Here is a 25,869-nt window from a genome sequence, read left to right on the forward strand (position 1 = left end):
TCTACTTTTTTTTTTCACTTTACCATTTGTCATGGGTACCTGAACAACAGAAAGTATATATAACTGGACCTGTTCTTTCTCTCTGCCTAGGCAGGTGTGTGTGTCTGAGCAACATAGAATCTGGATGTCTTGTAAGCATTTAAAATGAAAATTTGTTGTCTTCTGTGATGAATTCTACTCTTAAAGGACATTTGGCACTATTCCTTGTTTTCCTTAAGTATTTTCTGTATGCAGCAGCAGCACTGTCCAAAGAATGCATTCAGGCAGGTAATAACCTATTGTACTGCTATAGCTTCTACTAATTCCCAGAACGCAACACTTTCTTGGTTTGGAGGTCTTGGTCCTTGTGATAATCCCCTGTCTGTCTTCAGGGTAGCGATAGTCTGCTGGGTAGCAGAAGTACAAGTAACTCTGGTAAAAAATATTGAGCCAAGTGCTCAGTGCTTGTGGAGGTTGGCTGTATGTTGGTTTCCAGCCAGTTCAGTAGCTGAAAGGCATTATTAATGTTCAGAGTAGACGGTTTCCTGCAATGAAAATAAAGAGCAGGTTTTTTAATGTGCAAAATCAACCTTATTTTAATTACAACAGTTCTGGCTGCCAATGTGGTTTAATTATAATTATTTTTAGTTTAAATATTCTCTCTGGGTATACCCGGTCCATTCCCTTCTCTGTCCTATTCCATTGCATGATTTAGATCTAATATACCGCAGAACTTGTGGGAGTGTTTATAAAATCGGTGAGCTGTGAGTCAGAGACCACAGTGAGCTGGGAAACATAAGGGCAGAGCAGAGCCTAGATGTTGACTGAGGGGGGCACACATGATCTGGGCCGAAAATCATAGAATCATAGAATAGTTTGGGTTGGAAGGGACATTAAAGATCATCTAGTTCCAACTCCCCTGCCATGGGCAGGGACACCTTCCACTAGACCAGGTTGCTCAAAGCCCCATCCAACCTGGCCTTGAACACTTCCAGGGATGGGGCATTCACAACTACTGTGGGCAACCTGTTCCAGTGCCTCATCACCCTCACAGTGAAGAACTTCTTCCTTAAATGTAATCTAAAGCTACCCTCTTTTAGTTTAAAGCATTACCCCTTGTCCTGTCAGTACATGCCCTTGTAAATAGTCCCTCTCTGGCTTTCTTGTAGGCCCCCTTTAGGTACTGGAAGGCTGCTGTAAGGTTTCCCTGGAGCCTTCTCTTCTCCAGGCTGAACAACCCCAACTCTCTCAGCCTGTCTTCATAGGAGAGGCGCTTCAGCCCTCTGATCACAGAGGGCTGTACCCAAATATACAGGAGCAGAGACTAATGGGGTTTAAACCTTTTTGTACATTATAGGTCTGCTGTTGAAATCAATTTATTTATCAATTTATTTGATGTATTAACTCAGAGTAATTTCCTAGGGAAGGAGAAAATAAGGCTTTGAAAATCAAGGCTAAATATTTGACAAAGGTCCTGGGAACTATTTCCTAACACTCCATAAAGCATCCCCCTTTTCCAGTATCTTCAGGCCCATCATACGTTTACATAAACTATAGTGGTTTGGGTGGGGTGTTTTATGTTGGATTTTTTCATGTAGCCCATGCTCATTTGGCAGTTAGCAACTCTGCTAATAACTCTACCAATGGGTCTGGTATTAGTACTGTGTCTGTAAAAGTAATAATCTTGTTACATCTTTGTCTTCTCTAAGGATTGCTGAAACACATTTCTGTTGAAATGCCCTTGAGCTTTATTTCCTCTTTCTGGCACGATTCTCAAATGTACACATGTGGCAGCACAATGGGGAGACTGAGATGTGACATCCATTTCTTGGCAGCTCAGAGGCAGGAAGCCTATTTGATCCATCATCACCCTGTGACAAAGATATAAAGCTGGTGTAAAAAGAACTGATCGGGAACGTTTGCTCAAAGAATGAAAAGGGTAAATATAGAGAAAAAGAAAAACCTGGCAAGAAGGAGCCTTGGAATATCTGAACCCACATCTGAGGACAGGGCTGTATTTCCTATCCCCACCTCAGCAGCAGAATGCTCTGCAGATGTGATATGCCAAGGACTGGCCTGTAGGAGTGTGGGGCATTCTGGACAGTATCACGTGCTTGTAACAACCTTTGCAGGCAGTTTAGTCCGAGTCTTCAGCCTTGAATCCTCAAAGTGCTTATCCTTCTGTGCAGAAGGAGGAAGACTTGAGGGGTACCTTAGTTTCCCATCTAGGTTGCCTGCACAAGTGCTGATGCCTCACATCCTGAAGTAGACAATTTGGGATAATTCACCTTAGCAAACTGCTCCTCCTAAATCACATATTTGCAACCCACTGGAAATCCTGATGCAGCAATGTTTCTCCTTCAAAAGTTTGTTAGTGGTAGAACTTTGTGTAGAAACTCACAATTCATCAACTCATACCAAGTTCCAGAGATAAGCTACTCCATCTTATGCCTAGTTTGCATCCAAATAAATGACAAGAAAGCTGCTTCTGACCGTTTTCTTTCTTTTTTTTTTTTTTTTAGAAGTATGATAGGAACCTTGCCTAGCAAAGTAGAACAACCAGCAACTTGGAAAGAGCAAAGTTAAAGACATCCCTTACTGTCTCATTATGCATATGCCTTGCAATGGAGCCTGTAATTGCAGAAGCACACACAGTCAATTCCTAGTGCAGTTAAGTTGATGCAATTTAACACAAACACTTAACCATTGCTTCAGTCCTGAAATCTTGCACTTCTGTTGCTTCAATTGCAACAGTTACAGAGGTGATGGGGGGGGGAATAATATCAGTTTTTCATGACAAGCTAACATCAAATGCATATTTGGTGCACTCCACTCAGCAAAATCTTGTTTCTGAAAACACTCCTGTGTGTGGAGCTGTCCTATTCTGTTGCAGACTTAGATCCAATTTACCACAGAACTTCATACCAGGCCACCCTCTGAGGTAATGATATGCGTAGTATTTCAAGTTGAGAACACACAAATGACCTCCAAAAAGTGAGAAATTAATTAAAACCAAAAGTAGATGCTCACCATGTGTTTGCAATTGAGACTGCAAGTGAGGAAGAGTATTTCAGGGTCAAATTCTGGTCAGTTATACAGAATTTGTCTGTGTGAAAGCAGCAGCTGTGTAACAGGAAGGGGAATTGCCCCTTGGTGGCTTAGAGAGGTAATGTGGAAAATGTGGGGTAATTGATAGGCCAATTTCTGGTTTTTTTCCTGTACAGTTTAATCCTGCAGCTCTTTACTCATGTGAGTAGTAGAAGATGGTATGTTGTGAATCAAACATCTTGAAAACTGATTTCTTAAGGCCTGCCATGACTTGCACGAGCACGGCCTTGAACCAGTCAGCGAAGTTCAGTTCCCTGAGTTGGTCCTCACTTCCCTAATTGCTAATAAAGGGCAGGAGGGAACTATGCCCATTCCTGGCCACCATGGTGGAGATTGCCTAATGTCCAACATGCAATTTAGATCCCTCCAGTTCTAGCAGTTTCTGGGTATCCAAGGAGTATTTCCAGCAGTTGCCAAGTGTTCAACAGTATTTATCTTTCCAGAAGATGACATTTAGGGGAAGGTGACAACTCCAGCTCTGGATTTTTCTGCCAGTCTGACTTCTCATAAGCAGCTTATGCCAAGGTTAAAGTCATCTTATCTGGCTTTCAGCTGGCATGGAGGTTGTAACCTGCAGTTAGTGAATTTTACATTTATTACACTGAATTTCATCTGCCATTTATAGCCCAGTCAACTCTGCTCCACAACGCTATTCCACAGTTGTTCACCATGTTCCCTTATTTACCATCTGGAGCAACTTAGTATCAGCAAACTATGTTATTCACATTCTTTTCCAGGACATTTATGAAAATTTTGAAGGACCCAGATATCAGTATGAATCCTTTTGGGGGACTCCTCTTGACCTCCCTGCTACAAGAAATGGCCAGTCCTACTCAGTTTTCTGGTTTTGATCAATTATTTATCCATGTGAGACCCTTGCTTCTGATTATATGGCTGCTTATTTTCCTTAAAAGCTGCTGCTGGGGGGGACCTTGCTGAATGCTTTTGGGAAGTCCAAGTGTACCTTATGAACTTGATTTCCCTTGTCTTCCTGACTTGTTCAGGGAATTTCAGCAGGTCTGTGAAGCTTGACTTCCCTTTATGAAGCTATGTTTGTTTTCTCCCCAAATGTTACATTTGTTCATATATCATGAATTGATTTCTTTACAGTAGCTTCCATTTATTTGCCTTGGAGAGTCATTGGGCTTATTAGTCCATAGTTCCCTTGTTTTTTCCATGAATCATATTGCCACCTCCAGCACCAGGGTGATTTTGATCAAGAGGCTACATATCACAGCTGAGAGTCTGAGCCATTTCATCCTTTAGTTCTTTCAGAACTCCTGCCTTAATATCCTCTTGTCCAATGATTTGTTGGTTTTCACTTTGTCTGCCTTGATATCATCTTTTATTCACAATTCAATCTTAGAAAGATCCTGAGATGCCCTAAAAAATGGTTCTGGCCTAAGAACTTCTGATGTTTGCAGCTGTTCTGTCTTATGTCTACCATAGACAGGTAAGCAATAGTGACCCTGGTCAATACTTGCAGGTTTAATATTGGATGCTTCTGCAGTTCCCTGGGGGGCTGTATGTGATGTAATGGAACTGACAATCATCTGAGTAAGCTGCTCCTTTCTGACCTAGATTTGTTCCAAGTCCTATACATATGCTGCATTATATAAACAAAGCATGTGTGCATCTCCCTGCAGGTATAAGAGGGGCAAGCGTAAAACCTCATGTGAACAGATGCTCAGAATACACAATTTAGCCTTTGATAACCTTCTATTGCTATTAATCTATGGCAGCTAAGATCACATTTTAGTAAAACTTGGCCATAATTTTAAGTGACTCAAAAACCCCAAAATTAAATCACTTCATGGAGCAGGTAGAGAGTTGATTTACAGCTCTGGTGCTTTCATAATGGGATATTCCATTGGGGGGAAAAGGATATTGAGTGTCTGAATCTTTCATGCGTGAATAGTGTTTAAGTAATTGATAAAGCCTGTCCTTTATTGTTGACTTACTATTTTTTCCATGTTTTTATACCTTATATTGAAGGACGTGACATTAATCAGAAGTTTGAAGTTTAAGTCATCATCTCTTCCTAAAGGCCCAAGGGAAATGAAAACAGACTGATCATTTTCTACCAGGAGAGGAAGAATTCCCTGAATATTGTGACATGACAAATTACTGAATCTTGGCCATATGGGGAAGGAGAACATTCCCGGCTAGGGATCACCAGTGCATGAAAGAGAAGAATGACATATTCCTGCTTTATAATTTTCCAAAAAGGCAGATGTGGAGGCACAATTATTTCATGTCCATAGAAATTTGCACAGGAGAAACTCTGTGCTGGAGAATCTTTTATCAGTACCAAAGGAAGAAGCAAATATGATGGAGATTTACCTGTAGTCTAATGAAAGGGAAAAAAAAGTATTAAATCAACACATGAAGTAGATGTGTTGAATTTAAGCCAGTAAAATAAGCATCTTTCAGAGGGCTGTCGGTAGGCACTCTTCTCTGGACACAGAGCTCTTCATGCTTCTTACTTACTCCATAACATTGGACAAGTCACTCCACTTACTGAGATGAGGGTTCCCCTCATTCCCCAGCTCTCTACTATATTAGGATGGGACCAGGTAGTTTTATGGTTAGAGTATGAAGAGATATGACCACATTTGTGCCATCAAAACTCCTTAACAGGAGATTGGGGGGTTTTGCTATGGTGTGCTATGTTAGGAAGTGATTTAGCTGTCATGGGTACAAAGAACAGCTTTGTTGGGGTGCTTGCAGTGCAGGAGGTGCTGTGTCAGCAGAGCTGGTGTTTGGGGACAAAATGCTCCTTACTCTCCTCTGTGTAGAAAATAGCAGATGAAAAAAACCAAAACCCCAAACGTCTGCAAAGGTGCTGGAGAGGAGTATGGGACCACTTCCTGTATTTCATCCATTAGTACTTATATCAGCACTTCACAGGGGGAAAATAAATCACCTTGACAAGAGGTAAATAGCCCTGTACTAAAACCCCTGCTCCTGGGATAACCAGGAGCTTTGTTGGCTTTGCTGACCTATCTCAAGACAAAAATGTTCCTCCATTGTTCAGAACAATCTAGAGGAAGCAAAATTTGGATCAAATGTTAATTAAATGAATTGTCAAATTTATTGATTTGCTTTGGCCTTAGTTATAGACTTTGAAAGGCCAAAGGGCAGGCCTTGTGACCTCCAAATAGTTCTGTTCCCTTTCTGTAAAGTAGGTGTAAGAGTGCTTGTATATGTTTAGGCCTTGTCTTGTCTGAAAGTAAAAATTATGAGTTACAGTGCAGTGAGGGTATGCTGACCCACAGGACCTTTTGTGTCTGTTGTGTTCTATCAGTGAAGAGATGTTGGTCTGGTATTTTTCCTCTAGTGAGAGGTCAGGCTGTTTAATATTAAAAATACTAGAGTGATACTGAAGCCACGTGTCTACTGAATGCTCAAGTGCCACTTTTGGTCAGGCATCCGGTAGCTCTTGAGAAGGAGGACATGGTGAGGTATTGTAATGTTTCCTCTAGGCATCAATCAAGCTAATAAAAAAGAAAATGGATTTTGAAGCTGTGCCTGACCGAAATCACTCTGCTGCAGCTATTCCTCTAAGAATTCTGTGTTACAGAGTTTTGGATGATTGCATACATACAGGAGCAAATTGCTGTTTGCAACTTCTGCACAACTATTGAGATATCCAAGAGTAATCTCCTCCAGTTCTAGAGATTTACAGGCCCTTTATGCTGAATTCTCAATCCTGTGTTCTGCACACCTTAAAGAAATTTATTTCTTTACTGCACAAAGTCTGTTTTCTTTGGGCTGTCATGTGCAGTATTCTTAGGAGTCTGTTGCAGTACATAATATCAGACTGAAGGTTGGGATTAATGATATTCTTTCAAAAGTTAGCCCAAATTATCTTGCAAAGCCTCTTTCTGACTGCCATGTTGAGGGATGTCCCAGTGTACGGACAGTGAAAGTTTGCGGATTACATTTTAAGCAGAATTACTTAAAAAATATAGCGTAACATAGTATCAGAGTTTTGAATTGGCTATGAAAATGTTTTCATAGGGATGTTTGCCCTCGGGAAGACCTATATATAGTCTTTGGTTTTGATCTCCTGTATATGGTCTTCCTACAAGGTGTAGGGTTGGGCTTTGTGGCTGTGACACAGACACCTTTTTGAAACAGTCCACAACAAGGTCCAGCTATGCAACTGTCACCATTTGATGTAGACATACACCATATCTCCACGCTTTTGTTGCCCATATGCAAAAAGATATGGATGCTTACTTTTCCTGTACTGTTTGTCTTGTCCTTCTCGGTTCCCTTCAGATTGAAGACTGTCTTTCTGTATGTGTAAACTTGAAAACACTGTGGACTGGAATTTGGTTAGATCTTCTAGATATAGTTGAATCTATATGCTAATGTAATCGGGGGAGCATTTGTTAAAAGGTATCTGGTAGATCTTGTCCTTCAAATGAAAGAAAGGGTTTGGGTTATGCTTAATCCAAGTGATCTTTGTTCTTAGATTCTCATTCTACCTGCTCTTGTATCATGTTTTCACAGGGCTCCACTGACTTTCTTGTTTGTGTTCAAGTTGTCTGGGATCCATGTAAATTAATGGCTCTGTTTTTCTTCAGCATATTAAATCTCTGTAATTCCCACAATAAAACTTGTGGACAGTTTGCTGGGCACTCATCAACCTTGTGAATAGGCAGTCCCCAAAGTGTACTGGATTGCATGCAGTTCTTTTTATTTGACACTTGCTCTCATCAGCATTTAAAAATCTGATATGATGGTAATTAAACCCCGATCTGGATACTCTCCAGCTGTTTTTTGGAGGCTTAATTGTACTTCGTGCTTTTTATGAAACTCAGTATTGAATATCAACAGCCATGCTGATTGCTCACAAGCTGTAGAGACTTTTCCATGTTCCCTTGTATTCGTGAAGAAATAGCATATCTTAATCCTTTGTGTGTTTAGTTTTTCTTTGGATATTGTACTGATGCATGCTGAGCAGAATAGAAAAACTCAGGGGACTCCGTTATCTAAACATCTCAAATGAGACAATTTGAAGCTATATGATTCTGGAGTTATGGTGCAAATTCTCCCTGGTTGCCTATGAATAGCCTTTCTGCCCAGCAGAGAATTTGATTGTATCTTGAATGGTTTTATTCATATGTTTAATAATGTTGGACAGTTTGAATACATGTACTTTTTAGTCCTGCCAATAGATCTTGTTGCTTTGCTAATTTTCTTTTGGACACTAGCAACAGAGGGCAGAAAACAAAGATGGCAAGATTTGCCTTCCCTGCAAATCTGGTTGTGTTCTGGGGCCCGATTCAGCTTTGTCATAAGCGGATGTAATTTCCTCAGACATCTCTGGATTTGGAGGCTCATTATATGTAATATGAAATGCGCGTGAGACTGATATAATGCCTCCTACCCTTCTTTCAGTGCTTTGTAAGAATAATCGTTCTTTTGAAAGTCATATAATTAGCCAAAATAGCAAACGACAAGTTGGCACTGCGAACATAGAGCTTGACAGTGCAAGTAAGCAATTATGGGTTAGCTGCATTGCAGATGAATCAGCCTTTTCTTTTTTTGCTGTGCATGACTTCTGCAGAATGAAATGCTTCTCTTGGGCGAGGATGAGTGAAGGGGCCCAATACTTTTATCTTGGAGGAATTCATTAATGTTTGGCTTGAGTAAGAGTCACAAAATCTACGCTAGGGTTATCTAGGATGACTAGGTGAGGAAAGTAAAAAACACCACAAGTACCAAGAATCTCACTCTAAACAGAACACCACCATCAGAATCTTTTGCTGTAGTGGCACAGTTGGTAAGCTTTGAACCAAAGCAGTATTAATAATGCTATGGTTTTCCCTGTGATTCATTTAATCCTGTATCTGCAGTTCTCTTAAGGTTTTGGGTTGGTTTGGTTGGGTTTTTGGTGTTTGGTTTTGGTTTGGTTTGTTTGTTTTTTTTATATGCACACAGATACATGCACTCAGTTCTTTCCTTTAACACAGTAACATTCTTTAGTGTTTCAGTTCTTCTGCTAAATTGACTGTTGTGTGTGTGTGTGTCCCTCATCCGTCAGAGTATAGTGTATCAGTTTTGTATAGTCTAGCTCCTTCCTTTCAAAGTTTAGGAAAACTCCAAGCAAATCTTATTTTTAATTGGGGAAAGCTCTGGAAAAAAGAAAACTTCTCACAGTTATATCCCCATCCTCTTTATTTTGTTAGTATCTGAACTGCATAATTTTTAAAGAAAGGCTTTTGGCTCTGGATGTTCAAATATTTTCATTTCTTTTAACAAAAAGTGGGAGGCAGGTTCTGCTCCCCGTTTGGTGTCCTTTTCCACAGACCTGGCAGTCGAATTGAGTTTAGAGGGCTCAGTCCCACCCATGACTCTCTACCTGAAGGGAACATGAAGTTAGGAGTATACCTCAGCCTGAGAATAGCAGGTGTTTTGTATGGCTCTGTTTTCCAACTGATTGTATCTTCACTATTAATATGCTACTTCAGGATATGATGTCTCCTAGCTCAGTGGGACTTTGTGCTTCTAATGAAGAGAATGAATTGTATTACTCTGTTAACTGAAGCAGGGAATATATATTTTAGTAGCTATTGGGCTGTGAGCGAGGTGGCAGGCTGTCTTCTCGAGCGCGACTGGCCTTTGACCACCAGCTGACTCCATGGGCGGGACTGGGGATGACAGGGCTGTCCCTGCTGTATGCGGTCACCTCTAAAGCAAGTAGGGGATCCTCCCACCACACAGGGGTCACAGGCAATGAACTGCCTGCATTCTGGAGTTCAGAGACAAAGAAAAGGGCTAAGCTACAAAGAATCAAGATTAACATGTGGCAAGAGTTTTTGCCACTGACCTACTCTGTGATGCTCTGCAAAATGCTTCTCTTAGTCCCCAGTTCCCCCTTTTTTTGGTCTCTTCTCCTGAAGAACTGGAGCAATGTGCCTTCAGTCAATGCTTGCTGACAAAAGAAGGCAAGCCTTACTATAGCAAAATCCTGCAATCATGTCTCTGTTAGTATCATGGTACTTACTTTGTTAGGTATTATAAATAAGATTAAAAGACATGATTGTCCTGAACAATTTAAATCCTGAGCAAATCAGTCAGTCAGACTATATATGTATGTATGTTACAAATGCAGGACCAGAATACATATCAATCTGTTAACAGCAAAACAGGATGAAACCTCCTATATTTAATAAGAAAAAATACAGGTCCTCCTATACCTAGCTGCTGTTATAAAAGCATTGTCCCTTCAATCCTGATTCAAATAATGTTTTCTAGCACAAGGTATCATCTCCTTGGTAAGGCTGTAATTATTATTATGGCCTCTCTTGACCCAAGAAGCTAATAAAAAATCTGGGGAGGGAGGTTTTCTGTCAGCTGTTCCGCTTAAGATGAGAAATTCGTAAGTTAAGGATGACTTTGATGCAGTCTTATGTATTTATAAAGAATTTACAAAGGCCTGTGTCCCTGAACACAGCAGGACTCAAGAAAACTCACTTAAAAGCCGTTGGGTTTGGCTTTTCCTGGGGCCATGTTGTTAATGCTTGCTCGGTGTCCATGGCTTTCTCTCTTCTGGCTTTTCAATGCACAATTTTGCTTTTCTTCTTTTTTGATAATTTCTGCTGATCAGTGCCTTGTCCCCTGGATGTGCAGCCTGACATCCTTGGGAACCTCTCCATGGAATAATTAGCTCTGTTCGTTAGGCCTGTGTAACTGTTTCCTTGCTTTAGATTGCCTCTCTTCCCTCTAGGCTATTGTGTGCATCAGTAGGGTTTATATCAACCCAGAAGAGAAGTGGTTTTGCCCTGTGTCAGTGCCTGACCCCCAGAGGTGCCCCAGGACTTTGCTGTTAGGCATTTAACACGCAGGGCAATGCGGACCTCACCCTGAAATTTTGTGTAGACACTGAGGGCAAGGAAATCATTGAGGATATAGAGGAGATTGGCCAGCTTTTTGAGGAAGCTGCTTCCCTGTCTGTGTAAGTGGCAACCTGGCAGAAAGCTAGAAATATTTTATCTGAAAATGTGAAAGATGCAGAGCTGGCAGTTCTGAGTTAAAGATTTTCCTCCCAGACTGGCAGAAAACTCCATCGAAGTCAAGGAATCACAATGTCCAAATTGTGAGCCTGGTGGTGGGGAAGGATTTGTAGCTGGTGGGAGAAAGAGTTTCTGGTTGTGTGGCTGTTGGGCTTGAACTGGCCATTGGCCACCTCGGGAAGCGAAGCAAAGAAGATTGGCTTTGGAAGGAGACCGATTAGTGACCCCAGGTGTTGAAGTACGAGTCAATTTGTGACAAGTGTTTGTTCACTTACGTTTCAGTCTAAGTCCCCCAGCTTTTCTTTTGAAGCACTCAGCATCTCTTCTTAATAGTAAGAGTAGTTCTGCATACAGAATGCTTCTGAAGATCATGCCCTGAATATCTGTATTCGAGTGCACTCAAATGGATGTGTGCACCTACCAGACTCTTCAGCAGATGAAGTTTATAATACCTAGCAGCAATAGATACAAGAATGTTGCTGTGGGCCTGATATTTACATCAGAGTTGGGCTCAAACCCACACTGTAGTCTCTGTGTCTTCACCCCGCATGTAAAGAACATCTTTCCTCATTGTCAATTTGGATTCCTAGCACAGAATTGCACTTGTGCAAGGTCTGGAGTGCCATTAATTCTTCAGGAAAGCTCTGCCTGTGACTGTTTTTCACAAAACTTGGGTGAGAAATTAAAAGCATCCTTTGAAACTTTTTTTAAGTACCCACCATGATAAAAGTGGCTCCTGTATTGCACTTGACTTTGCGAGAGACAATGGTATCATATCCTGTTTCCTTGCTCATGAGAAGCACCAGTGTGTCAGAACAGCAATGAATTTACTGATGGAAGGACCAAGTGTGCTAGTATGTCCTCCAGCCGCAGGGCAATGCCTGGAATGTGGCTCACGACAGGGCAGTGCCAGGGTGCTGTGTCATCATAGACCACACAATCCAGATCTGATTGGAGGATATCATGTTCAATCAGTGGGGTTAAGCATTCAAGCTTTTTATTCTCGTACTTTACATCTCTGAACATAAATGGTGGTTCTGGACACTCCTTGGTATTTCCATATATTGACTAGTTAAATATCTCTGTGACTGGAGATAAAAAGAAAACTGTGTATGTTGCACTAAAGCCTTATACTCCTGTCATTTGTGTTTAGTTTCAGGCACGTTGCTGAGCACAGGATATATCCCAGATCTGAGATAAAAAAAGAACAGTTTTCCTTTGCTAATGGAATAAGTTATTTTAAAGTACAAGCCAGGAATTAGTGCCTGTTTCCTGTTTGAAGCTAAACAAGGTCAGTACAGCTAAATTACACTGTGAGCCAGCTCCTGAAAAGCTAAGGAAATCAGAAAATCTGCAGATTCTATTAATGTGAGCTGCTCTAGATACTTTTAGAATACAGAATTAGCAAGAACAAAAAAGTATTTTGGGGAATAGATATGCTGGTTCAGTGCAACATCATAAACAGACAAGAACAAGCAAAGATTATTCAGATAATGGTCTCAGCTGAGAATAGCTAATCGAGCCAATTAGCCATTATGATGTAGCTGCCTTATGACTAATTTGAGCAGTCTATGGTGGGTGATGATTATCTTATGCCACTTGCATGAGTAGAGCAAGCGAAGATATGGGCTGCAGATTTGTAGAGGGGAAAGCTGTAGTAGGGAAACTCGACCACAGCACAAAACTTTCTACATCAGGATGGCAGCATAGACATTTCTGAGTCTCATTTACACAAAGGCCTAAAGTTGGAGAGCCATGGTCTAGGGAAGTGTTTGAGGGGCATTTGGAGGTCACTACGGGGGTGCGGAGACTGCTCGCTGGGTAGGGCCTTTCAGAAGAGCAGGAGGACATGGGAGGTAGGAACCCAGTGACTTCCCCAGTGGCTCTGTGGGTGATTTCTTCCCTTCCCTGGTGGAAGCAGTGGGGCAGTGACTGTGTCAGCTACCTCTGATTTAACTGGGATTTGAGACACTGAAGAGTGTAAATAGCATCCTATAGCCACATCCTTATAAATGAAGTCTGGTTTTAGTTGCTAATGAGTTTTGGGTGGAGAAACTCCTTCCCTTAAAGGATTGCTGGTGACGGGAGAACAGCAGAGATGGTGAGGTCTAAATGCACTGAAAGTGGGAGGAGGGAGAAGAAAACACAAGCCCCTGAAATCAAAGGTATGAAAAGAAGCTTTTCAGTGAAATAGATTGGAGAGGAGTGGAGAGGAAGCCTCATCTTTGAAAGGGGCTTGCTAATAACCAAGTGGGACATTGGTGCATTGGTCCTCATTACATACTGTGTGTTATTCCAGACCTTCCGAACAGTGCCTAACTGCAGTTTAGGAAATCTGTTTCAGTCATCTCTCCTTTTCCTACAACACTTGTCATTTTCTTCATAGACATTGTAGGCTGCAATTTAAGGGATTGACTTTAGGAGGGTGAGTATAATTATAATGGACATAATCAAGGAAAAGATGATCACATAAAAGATTAAGAGGAGAGTATTATGAAAGATGGCTAAAAACAGTGAGGCATTTCCCATAGTTCATGCTTATTTCCATGTTTAATGTGTTGCTGCTTTATGAATGACAAAGATGGGCAAAGTCTTGCTACCCGTAACTGGGAAAGAGAAGTTAGTAAGGAAGGCAGGGCTCAGTGCACATGCATCTAACTAAGAAAGGTGGCTGCAATGTATGTTTTGGACAGAGAAAGGGAAATATTGGAAGCAGTATTACTGCACAGTGAATGGATAATTACAGCAATGAAAAGTTAGAGAATCCTATTCAGGAAACAGTGAGGAAAACATGCTTCAACCAGAGACTTTTGGTAGAATATGTAGATGTGGACAGATTGACTTATTACTGAATTCAGGAAATGATCAAAGGCATAGCTAAGGAACACTGAACTGTCACTCCTATAATGACCAAAAGGTATCTGCTGTACTGGTCTGGATTACTGAATATGTTGTCTGGGAACATTTTAAGACGAAACTTGGTTTCTTCTAGAATGGAAATGTAGTAAAGCAAAGCATTGGTAGTTAGAGGGATTTCTAGAGACAAAGGTCTGAAAATGATGCGAGCATCCTTGGTAAGAAGAATACAGGTGGCAGCCTGCAAAGGGAGAAGGTCACCTCAGGTGGTGTTTTTCTAACTCTTTCTTCTGTTAATCCGTAATTTTGTATATGAATAGATTGAAATCGTTGCTTGAAATAGCGTGAGTAGCCTTTGTGATGGGTAGAGGAAAGGAATCTTTCATATTTAAGCCTGGATGCTACTTTGGTATCCTGTCAACTTCCATCTTTATCTGTTCATTGTTTAAATTGCCTAATTGCTGTATTTTCACTTATGTAATTTAACTTACTCTTACTATAAAGAAATTTTAATTTAGCATTAACAGATTATTTAACGATTGTTTTTATGTTCATACTGTATTGGTGCTTTAAAATTACTTCAGAGCTAAAAACTCTCTGCAGGTTCCAGCTGAAACATGTAAGATTAAGTTACAATCTATTAATTAGAAAAGAGAAAGAAATTACAAAGTTGGTTAACACTTTCTGTGCAAGATGCTGTCTGTGCTCTTCCCTGGCACCTCTGTGCACTCTTTACCTTTTTATGGCACTTGTGTTTGTTTGTGATGTTAGGCTGAGGGGAGGCTCTGTATTTCCCCTAGGACAAGAACTGCTACTGCCAGTGACTGTTGCATCAAGTCTTTGGCCTGAAATAGTTTATTTCTATGTCAGTTGTTCACTATGTCACCCTGTGAATGGCAATAGGTTAAGTTGACCATGAATATTTCCATGAACTATTTGCATATATTTGTATTGACAATTCACTGGCATGTGCAGCTTTGGCATTACTGCGAACATTATACTGGCAAGTGTAGAAGGAAAAAAGGAATGAGCAAGAGAACACAGGCATACAAAGTAGTATTCCTTCATCTTATTAATGAAAACGTAACATTTTAGATCTGTTGTCCACAGAACTGCAAGTATACCCAAGAAGTCTGTTCTTGTCCTGTCCCTCTTTTGGTCCATAACATTTTACTCACTAGTCCAGACCACACATACCTGCAAAAGACATTCAGCTAAAATACTCCCCTGTGATTGTTTGTCTCCTGAGAAATGTCAGGAACCCTGGAGTCTTGCCAAAGAAAGTGAGCCTCATGTGTGAATCTGGAGTGAAAGCAGTGAATACAGGTCTTCCTGAAAAGAGTCTAGCCCCTCTCTGTGTCCTTCACATATCCAGATTTAATCTCCTCCCCACCACTGAGACAGACTAAAGGCTTTGTAACATCTGAAATGAAAAAGGATGTAAGAATATTCTGTGGAAGAGCTAAGCTAAATCATTTGTCATGTGGTAGTCTCCATCTCAGATAAGTTTTGGAAGTATAGTTGTCTTCAAAGTCAGGATTATCTGATTGCATTCCTGTTGCATTCAAAAGCATGCAAAGGAATTGATCGTTTATAACAGCCCATGAATGCAGGAACACTTGGGATGCCTTTGACCATTGGTGAGTTCTTTTATTGTCTGTTTCTGCTGGTTTTGGCTGGGGTAGAGTTAATTTTCTTCACAGTAGCTGGTATGGGGCTATGTTTTGGATTTATGCTGAAAACAGTGTTGATAACACAGGGATGTTTCAGTTACTGCTGAGCAGTGCTTACACAGAGCCAAGGCCTTTTCTGCTTCTCACCCCACCCCACCAGCAAGTAGGCCTGGGGTGCACAAGCAGTTGGAGGGGACACAGCCGGGACAGCTGACCCCAACTGACCCAAGGGATATTCCAGACCATGTGATGTCATGCTCAGTATATAAAGCTGGGAGAAGAAGAAGGAAGGGGGGGACGTTTGGAGTGATGGCGTGTGTCTTCCCAAGTAACCATTATGTGTGATGGAGCACTGCTTTCCTGGAGATGGCTGAACATCTGCCTGCTGATGGGAAGCGGTGAATGAATTCCTTGTTTTGCTTTGCTTGTGTGCACAGCTTTCACTTTAGTAATCAAACTGTCTCTATCTCAACCCACAAGTTTTCTCACTTTTACTCTTCTGATTGTCTCCCCCATCCCAACTGGGGGAAATGAGCGAGAAGCCGTGTGGGGCTTAGTTGCCAGCTGGGGTTAAACCATGACAGTTCTTCTGGAGACTGGGCTCTTCAGGAGAAGTCTCTGAATGATCCTCATAGCAAGGGGACTAAGGGGTTCCAGGAGTGTAACATCTCTGGTCAAGTTTAAGGTATATTTTTACCTGAACAGAGTGGAAGAACAAAGGAGGCTTTGGGTTTTTTTCAAAGGCAAATGCAGTATGCAAAAAGCTCTGTGCATGCATGAAGGGGGTTGGAGTACTTGCATAAGAGAGATCTAAATGGAAGCAAATTAAAGAGCAAGCCAGTACTTAACCTGAGGGAGATGCATCTGTATGCTGCTCACAGGGCGCTGGGGTGGGCTAAGCTGGTGTAAGCAGACGCCTATTGAGGTCAGCAGTGTAGTGTTTAAATAATAGAAGCAGAAAAGCAGACATCGAGGTAGAACACTGGGTTTTAAGTTTCTGGAGGGTTGACCTGAGGGTCAGATTCGGTTCACTCTGTGCCAAAGAACCCTACAAGGATGGAAGGCTGTTTTGAATTGCTGGGATGGCTCTGGATCTGTGCAGACACTGCAGGATTATGCTGATGTTGCTCATCCTTGGGCAGTCTGTCCCTGGGGACTCAGGGTAAAGGAACTAAAGCAAACAGAGCTTTTGCCCCAAAGCAAACAGAACTTCTGACGATGCTCTAAACTCTTGCATTTGCTGAACAAATGTGTTGTTAGCCTCCTCTGGCATGCCGCTTCACTTGTACAATCAGGGCAGGTTGAAAGCATGGGCTGTACCTGGTGGGGCTCAGGGCCATGTTATTTGCAGCTAACCCATGGATGCTTTTTCATTTGAGATTTGCCTCTGGGGGACAGCTCCTCTGAGAATGTCTCTTGCTGGCTTTGTGCCCATGTTCTTCTTACACACATGCAGTTCTATACCTAGAAAACACAAACAATTGAATAATATGGTTTTCAGTTCTTTTGGGGCACATTCTTATGACATGAATTTGCAGAAGTGTTTTCCTAAGTAGGTTTCAGGTAAACTACCGTTTTCTATAAATTAATATTTTTCTACAAATGTGGGCTTAAATTGTTTTTCTTGTGGATTGTGAATTGTTTCAGTGATGCTTTTAGGGGAATAAATAGATAAAACAGAAATAAGAATTGTTCATGCAAAGACTTGATAGATGTGTTCTTGTTTCTGGGAACAAGTAGGCAGCTGGTTGGTGGTTTTTTCCTTTTTTTTCCAATGCTGCTGAGAAATAGTCTGGCACATACTGCAGAGCTGAAATTTAGTTGCTGTGTGCGGAGCTTAAGTACAAATACTGTAATTAAAAATTATGACCTACCTATAAAGCTGGAAAACTGAAACTGAGCTGTACATTATTACTGACGTATGGTACCTCAGTTCAGTTCTTTCCCTGCACTAGTGTTTCAGTAGTAAGACTCCAGACTGTCTAAGGAAATTCTCATGAGTTTTGCTGCTACCTTCTAAAGATTGTTAACAAACTAAACCTTGTGCTTCTTGATATACTGCTGGGCTGGTTACAGAGGACCATGTGGTTCATATTGCTGTCTCCCCAGCTGTTATAAAATGTGTTAGAAATACAACCTTTTAAAAGTACAGAGATGTTAGCAGAAAGTTCTCTCTCTTTCCTCCAAAAATGCACTCTCACTTGTAGCACACAATCCCTTTGTGTCTGTCAGTTTGAGCCCACTTTTAGAAACACCTTATGGGCACTACCCTGAGAGTGTTAAGTGTTTAACCGCAACAAGCCAATCCCCACTGTAAATTTCTTCACCAGGTATGTCCAAAATCACTTTCAGAAATCCTGTCCAAAGGCTTTTCTATTAGTCTTTTGTGAGTGCGTTGGCTGTGGTTACTTCAGAGGTGTGATAGGATGGGAATTAATCTTACAGAAATGAGGGAGAGGGTAATTCCTTTGACCAGGTGTGGAGGCGTTCAGGAGCCTTACTGTGAATATATGGTCTGCAGCATACAAAAGTACAACAATGTTGTTTTCAGTTTGTAGATGCAGAGCTTAGGTCCAAAAGCTTCTCTGGAGTGTCACAGAATTTAGTAATGTAACATCAAATGACAGTTTCCTCTTTAATATTATTTGGGTTTTGGGTTGTTGTTTGTTGTTTTTTTTTCTTTGCAAGTACTTTAGCTCAACAGAACTCTTCTGCATCAGCTGAAACAGTGTTAAATGTTTTTGCTTTTTAGGAAATTTTCAGCATAGCAGCTGGAATGGAGCTGACTAATGACTAACTTCAGTACAAGGGGCCTGAAACCTTCCAAATGATCACAGGGATAGGCAGAGCAGGAGTTGATCTGATGAGGTAATTAAGAATCAAGCATCCATGACAAATAGCCCTTCAGAGAAAGTTAGCTTTTGTGGGAGCAACTTGAGCTGACCCTGAGGTAGGATAATTATGCTGAAATTACATGAATTGCCCAGCACACTTACATATATTTTAGTTTCTTACCCTTCTGATTGTAATTAAGTGTCTCTACCAGATCAAAAGCTGTTTTAACTCATTTGGAAATAAAATTACTGTGCCTACTGTGCTGTGTAAAGTTTAGGAAAACCTTAATGAAACAAATTCTCTCAAGGGAGGCTGCTTTACTGTCCCAAGGTACTTGTTTTAAATCAAATGGGTATGCATTTGTAACTTAAATCTGTTGCTTGTGTTGTGTGGGATCTCTTTGTGGGTAACTGTTGATTCAAATAGCACTGAATATTGAAGTTTTCTCATTTGACACCTCTCTCCTTATACAGATCCCTGCCACCAGGGCTCACCTCAACAATCTTGCATTTTCATTTAAGTTCTAAAGCATTAAACCTTGTTTCATTTGAGTGTACCTACTCATTCTGTGTTTTTCAGTATAGTTACAGAACTGCAGGACTTGAGCTGTTTGTCCGGCAGAATTGTGCATTCAGACCCAGTAAAACTGCTCACAAACTTTAGTTTTGCACAATACCTTTTGTCTTGCTCATATAGGCTCTCTTCTTTTTGGGCTCTGAATTCTAGTAAACTTTACAACTCAAATGCAAACCGACTGTATTAAAAAGTGAAACCCAACTCTTTTTTCTCTAATAGATATAAAGTCATATGAAATCAAAATTAGATATTATTTCCCTCAAGCAAAATTTAGTATGAAGCATGTGTTTTTCTTATTTCAGACCAAACTTGAAGTTTTGTTCTGATTCATTGAAAGCTTTGTGGACTTTGGTCAGACCTGTATTCTAGGATTTGGTGGGTTTGTGTCTTAACTCATGTCTTCTACCCCTATGGTTTATGTTTAGACATTACTCTTGAAATCAAGGGCAGATTATAAAAGGTCAATATACTGAATGAAACTTTTGATTTATGAAAATCCAGAGAGGGATAGCTGTATTTGTAGCTGTCATGTTTTCTTTAAACAAAAATAGCAGCCTTATTTTAATGAAAACTGTGTAAGATAAAGACCTTGCTGGGTAAATTAAAATTAAATTTCATGCTGTGACTGTATTGCTTTAAGATTTGTGAAAGTCAACACCAGAAAAATGGATTCTTGAGTTAAATCAGAACTAAATGTTCCCAGCTCCAGAGTTGTAACTCTGCTTCTTCAAGTAGGACAACTTATAAAGCATGGATCTGGACTGAGATCAGGAATTTAAAACACTGGCATTTCGGTCCACTTCCCTACCTAAAGTGAGTCATGTCCAAAAACTTTCTATTTCTTTACTTGTATTTACTCATATTCAATGCATACACTGCATTGCCATTAGAAGGTTAGGGTGAGCTCCTGCTGTCATTACTCTTCTCTCTTGATCACTTTTCACTAATTACGTTTTTTCCAAAAGGTACTTTGTTGTTCAGTGCTAGACTTAGTCAAGACCTTGCTAACATTGACCAATTCCTTCATTGTCATTTTGCAGTATGGAGTGAATGCTCTTGATTCATTCCTAAGTATGTTCACCTGTTAAGGGCTTGCATTAAATGCCACAAGGAAATCTTGTTCTGGCTGTGACTAACAATGACTGCCAGCTCTCAAACAGGCCACATTTAACAAGTGGTCCTTGCTATTCCTGGTAAGGACATACACTGTTCATGGCACAGTGGAGACAAAAGATCAGTTCTGAACATTCAAAATCTTAATTGTATTTGTGGGAATGCAGAGTGTTTTCTCTAGCTGGACTGTGATTGCACTAGACTGAGAGAATGAAGAGCTTTCTTCGTTAGCCACCTCTGCTCAGTGTGAATTTGTTTGGTATGGTTCATCTTTGGTGCAGTACCCCACAACTGCAGGCAGTACCCCAACACATACAGATTTTGTGCAGATATCTTTGTGGCTTTTTGGAGCAGCTTAGGTTTGGGGGTTTTTTGTGCCTTCAGGCAGCAGAAGAAATAATACATGGAAGTAATCTCTGAAGAACACTGTTGACTGTCAAAATGGTTGTTTCCATGTGAGTAACTATCAATGAGCCTTTTGCCTAGTGCTGATATTGGGAATACTCATATCTCCACCCCACAGTGGGCTGAGTACTGAGCAGGGTGCTGCCTTGCTTATGAAGTGGAGCTAAACTGTTCACCCTTTGGATAATGAAAGTGAGCATGTTTCCTGACCCTTTTCTGTCTGAAAAATAAAATTTTAAGTTTAGAAAAACTGTCTTTTGACCATAACTCATCCTTCATCCCCATTCTCTTCTGCAGCCCTTCTCCTTAATTCTTTACATGCATTCACAAAGAAATAGGCAAGTATGGTCACCAAGACCTCTGGGAGACTACAGTAGGCTGTAAGGAGAATGGAAACAATCAAGGTTTATCTTGCACCAAAGGAAATTCCTTTCTGGCTTTAGAGATACAACCTCTTGCTAATTTGCAGACATGATATGTATTTTTCACTCCATTGTGCCTTGAAAGCTAGTCCAGACAGATAAAAAGAGTTGACAGACAAAAAGATAAAATGAGATTATATAGTTCAAAGGGGTGGCGGATGGTGTGTGACTGTGTTCACATTGAATTGTTGTCACCTTTTCTCTCTCAAATGCTCTTCCTTTCCTGGTTTCAGCTGGGATAGAGTTAATTTTCTTCCTAGTAGCTGGTACATTGTGTCTCAGATTTAGTGAGAGAATAATGTTGATAACACACTGATATTTTAGTTGCTGCTAAGCAGTGCTTATCCTAAGTTAAGGATTTTTCAGTTTCCCATGCTCTGCCAGTGAGCAGGTGTACAAGAAGCTGGGAGGGAGCATGGTCAGGACAGCTGTCCCGAACTAGCTAAAGGGATATTCCATACCATAGGATGACATGCTCAGTATATAAACTGGGGGGAGTTGGCCGGGAGGGACAGATTGCTGCTCAGGCATTGGTCAGTGGGTGGTGAGGAATTGCATTGTGCATCACTTGTATTTTCTTGGGTTTTATTTCTCTCTTTTTTTGTTATATTCCTTTTCATTGCAATTATTATTATTATATTTTTATTATTGTCGTTATTATTATATTTTATTTTACTTTAGTTATTAAACCGTTCTTATCTCAACCCATGAGTTTTACTTCTTTTTTTTTGATTCTTCTCCCCATTGCACTGGGAGGGGGAGGGGTGAGCAAGTGTCTGCATAGTTCTTAGTTGCGGGCTGGGGTTAAACCCAGACACACACATTGTATCATTACATTGTTACAGGAAGAATGTTTTCCTGTTTAAAATCTCAGGTGGGTTCAGGAAAAGGGAGTGACAAGTCTTTTCCAGAGATGTCCAGTAACCAGAATTACTGAGTACATTTCATAGACTCAGAACATCACAGGTCTATTTTCTTAAGGTACAACCCTGGGTAGCACAAGGACTGTTACTGATCTTGGAGCTGCAGTTGTTCCCTATATTCTGGGAATTGCAGTGCATTAGCTATCCTATGTAGACATTGCCCTCCTAGTCCAATGAGCTGGCACAGTGCTGCACTGGCTTGTGTATTTTAGCAACGGGGAGGCCCAACATAGCTGACCTCTGATTTAGAGAAGTTAGAATATGCATCCTAGTTGAATGCTATGCTACTTGCATTGGCTGGATGACGGAAATCTAACTCATTCTCCCTTGACTCAAGTGATTGCTTGAAATCCATACAGAATACATCAGTACCTGGTTACATGGCTCAAGATTTCCAGTGTAGATTTTTTTTCTTTTGATGGCTTATGAAAAAGGTATGCACGTCCTTGTAGCCCACTATTTTCATTGTATACCACTGCCTCTCTAGTGTTAAACACAGTTGCTGCAGAGTTAAACTGCTCATGGAATTTACCTTAGCTTAAACAGGAGTCATTCCACCGGCTTCACAAGAATTACTTTTTTCTATGCTACAGCAATACTCAACTGTGTAGCACAAGCCTTTTGTGAACATCACACAATGCAGTTGTCTCATGATGCGCTGGGGAGTGACAAACAGAAGAAAGGCTAAGCTGAGCTTTGGAGATTACCATCAATTAATTTGCTCTTGTGATAATTATTTCATGAAAATTATCTATTGTCTATTATAATTAGCTTTTTTAATTACTAATGGACACTCTTCAGATTAAAAATAAGTTGAAAAGGTTAATGCCTTAACTTCATGGCCAAAAATCTTTCCTGACCACTTGTCATAGACTTATAGAAGACATGGAAGTTCTCAAAGAGAGGTAATGGGTGTCTGGAAGAAAACTGAGATGATTAAATTTTAGAAGATAAAAAGTTGGTATTTGAAATTAGTAAATCAACAGTGACATTAAATCCTTTGTGTGTGCAACTTATATAAAATTCCACAGATTCAGAGGCACAAGATTGAGCATTTGACAGTATCTCACAGATTTCTGTCAGTCACGTTACCTGTTCTCAAGAGCAGAAAGACGTTGGAAATTCTAATGGCACAGTAGATTATCCAAGAAATTATTATCAGGCCTAAAACTCCCTTGCATCACTTCTCTTTTCTGTCTACCCTTGCCCTGAGAAATGTATCATTGTAGGTTGGATGTTTATGTTCAATTTCTACCCGAAGAGGCTTTGGAAAGCTGGTAGAACTAGTGCATTTTGATTCTAGTAGGTGGAGGCATCTTGAACTGCTTGGCACTGTCAGCTTCAGTTGCAGCTCTGGTGGAGGTGGAATTAACATCAATCCATTTTAAACTGTGGCACTGACTAACTACAATTATAGCAAAAATGCTTTCTAATGTATCTGATGATATCTTACCATTAGAAGTGCTAAATAAAATGGATAAACATACATTAAGAAGGAAAACAAGAGAGGTTGCTAAGTATAATTATTAAAGCTTGCATGAGGTGTTAGTGTTTTGTTGATTCGTTGGTGTTATATATTTAGAAAAGGAGGCGGAACTGTCACCTTTGTAACTGAATCATTTGTCAACTGAATGCATTAAGTATGAAACAGATCGCTTATATTGCATTTACATGGTTAATCTGTCTACCATGTTCTGAGTTTTTCCTTAGTCAGTGGAAGATTAGAGCCTTTTTTTCATAATTGCTTTGTTAAACCACTTCACTGAAATTAGCATTTAAATAAGGGCAAATTAAGCCCTGAACTGAATTTCCATGAAAATGTGATAGGACCCAAACCTATACAATGTGTATAAGCAGAGATAGCTGCAGCATATGTGCGCTTTGTGTTGAGCATGAAAGCAGCCAGGATACAGTTGCCATCTAGGACAGGGACAGCATGGACAGTGAATTCTGATTTACCTGGCATCTCTGAATAAAACTGTTGGCACAAAATATTAATACATGTGAAGGGCTCTTTTTGGTCTGCTAAATTGTTTATGTATGTGCAGCCTCAGTTTGGGGTTTGACTTACTCGTTTCAGATGCAATGATGAATAAAAAATGAGGGAGAAAGGAGGTTTAGCATATGGGATTCCTTCAGTATGCTGTCTTTTATCAACTTACCAGATGACAACAGTTGACCGAGAAAGTGAGTTGTACCTCAGGGTTATTTGGCCAGCCTTTAAGAGACGGTGAGTGCTTAACACACTGTGTGAGCAAGGCTTGCCAGCAGTTCTCTCAAATTTCATGCATACTCACTCCATTGGCTTTTAAAAGAAACGTGTCGGCCAACTGTATGGATGCAAAGCCTGAATGTTTCTGCAGGTCATCTTCACTTTTATTTTGGGGGAAAGCCCAGGTCAGAATCAGTGTCTCTACCCTAATTTCAGGGTAAGGGTAGAGGGACCTACTAGAGTGTTCCAAGAGGACTCTTCTCTCCCAGAAATGGATATTCAGTTCCCATGCTGGGTTCCAGGTCTGGTTCCTTGAACTTTGTAAAAGGCACAGCCTTGTAGTGCAATTTGGGATGGTTTTTAATCTCTGTCCCTTCCAGATACTGGAAAGATATCCCTCTATTAAGATGTGGAGGAAGGGGAACATGGTACAAAGGAAGGTGAAAGAAAGTCAAGTAGTGTGATGACAAGTCAGAGAGGAGTGGGTGTAAGTATACAGTATGAGAGGAGGAAAAGAAGGAGAAACAACATGAGGGCTGGGCATGAAGAAGAGACTCCTGACAGAATGCCTGCATTGGCCAGAAATTATGTTTTCAAATGTGTGAGCATTTGAAGTCAACCCATCACTAGCTTATAACTGAAGGGATTGTGGTTAAACTTGATCTGACTACATTATCATATCACTGTCTTAATTTGGATTATTATTAAGATGCAGCCTTAAAACTTGCTTATTCTTTATGTGTGTTGGCATATCTGGCATGGTATATGTGTTGGTATGGTTTTGTGTGACTCTATACAGATATGTATACAGTCATATGCATACATATTAAGAGCTTTTTGGTTGGGCTGTTTTGCCATTTATTCTTTTAAACAAGATGTTGGAAGGATACAAAGTAAATGTGTATAGGTATGGTCGCTCTTGATGCTTCAGTAAATTCTGGCTTGAGTTAAGCTCTGAACCTGTGGAGGTGACAACAAAACGCCTTTCCTAGTTTAATTGCATAGGAAAGCTGAAAACAGAAACATGGGTTTTATGATGCAATGCTGGAGGTAAAGAAAAACAAAAGTCAGAAATCCACCACATAGCAGTATCCATCTCCTACATCACTGGGATATTTTTTTCTCCCAAGTTTGCATCATGGCTGTTGTTCAAAGGCCATGGGAAGTCCATTTATAGTGTTTGCTGATTTCAGGCTGCGGGCAGTAACTCAGCTTGAAGCAATTGATGAGTTGGTAGGTTCAAAGTTGTGGCCATACAAAGGTCACCCAGGCTGGTTTTTAAAAAGAGGAATGTATTATTTCTTAGCATTAGATTCATTAAAAGACTTAATGTGCATTGTTAATGAAGAATCAAGATAAGGAAATGTACATTGCACCCACTGGGGTCGCTCTCTGTTGCCTCTGCCCTTCAGACAAATGGACAACAGACTCATTCTCCTCCCAAAACAGAGGGTTTTGCAAGCAGCCGAGTAAGATTTTAAAACGTTACCACTGTGGTGAAGCACCGCTTCTCATGGAAAGTCTGCATTCAAATTGCAAACTGTGCAAACACTCAGGGGTTTTGCTCAGAGGAGATAGTAGTCCTGGACATGGATGTTGATTCCACCGATGTGTGAATAGCAAATAGCTATTTTAGATTGAACTATATTCCATCTTATTTAGCTGTTTTTCACTAGGATTTCAGTAAAGAGCTAAATTTGTTTTTAATGTTACTGTGCAGCTTGTTGGTTTGGGGGG

The sequence above is a fragment of the Haliaeetus leucocephalus genome, unplaced genomic scaffold, assembly GCF_000737465.1.
Source record: "Haliaeetus leucocephalus isolate CR32 unplaced genomic scaffold, Haliaeetus_leucocephalus-4.0 Scaffold240, whole genome shotgun sequence".
NCBI lineage: Eukaryota > Metazoa > Chordata > Aves > Accipitriformes > Accipitridae > Haliaeetus > Haliaeetus leucocephalus.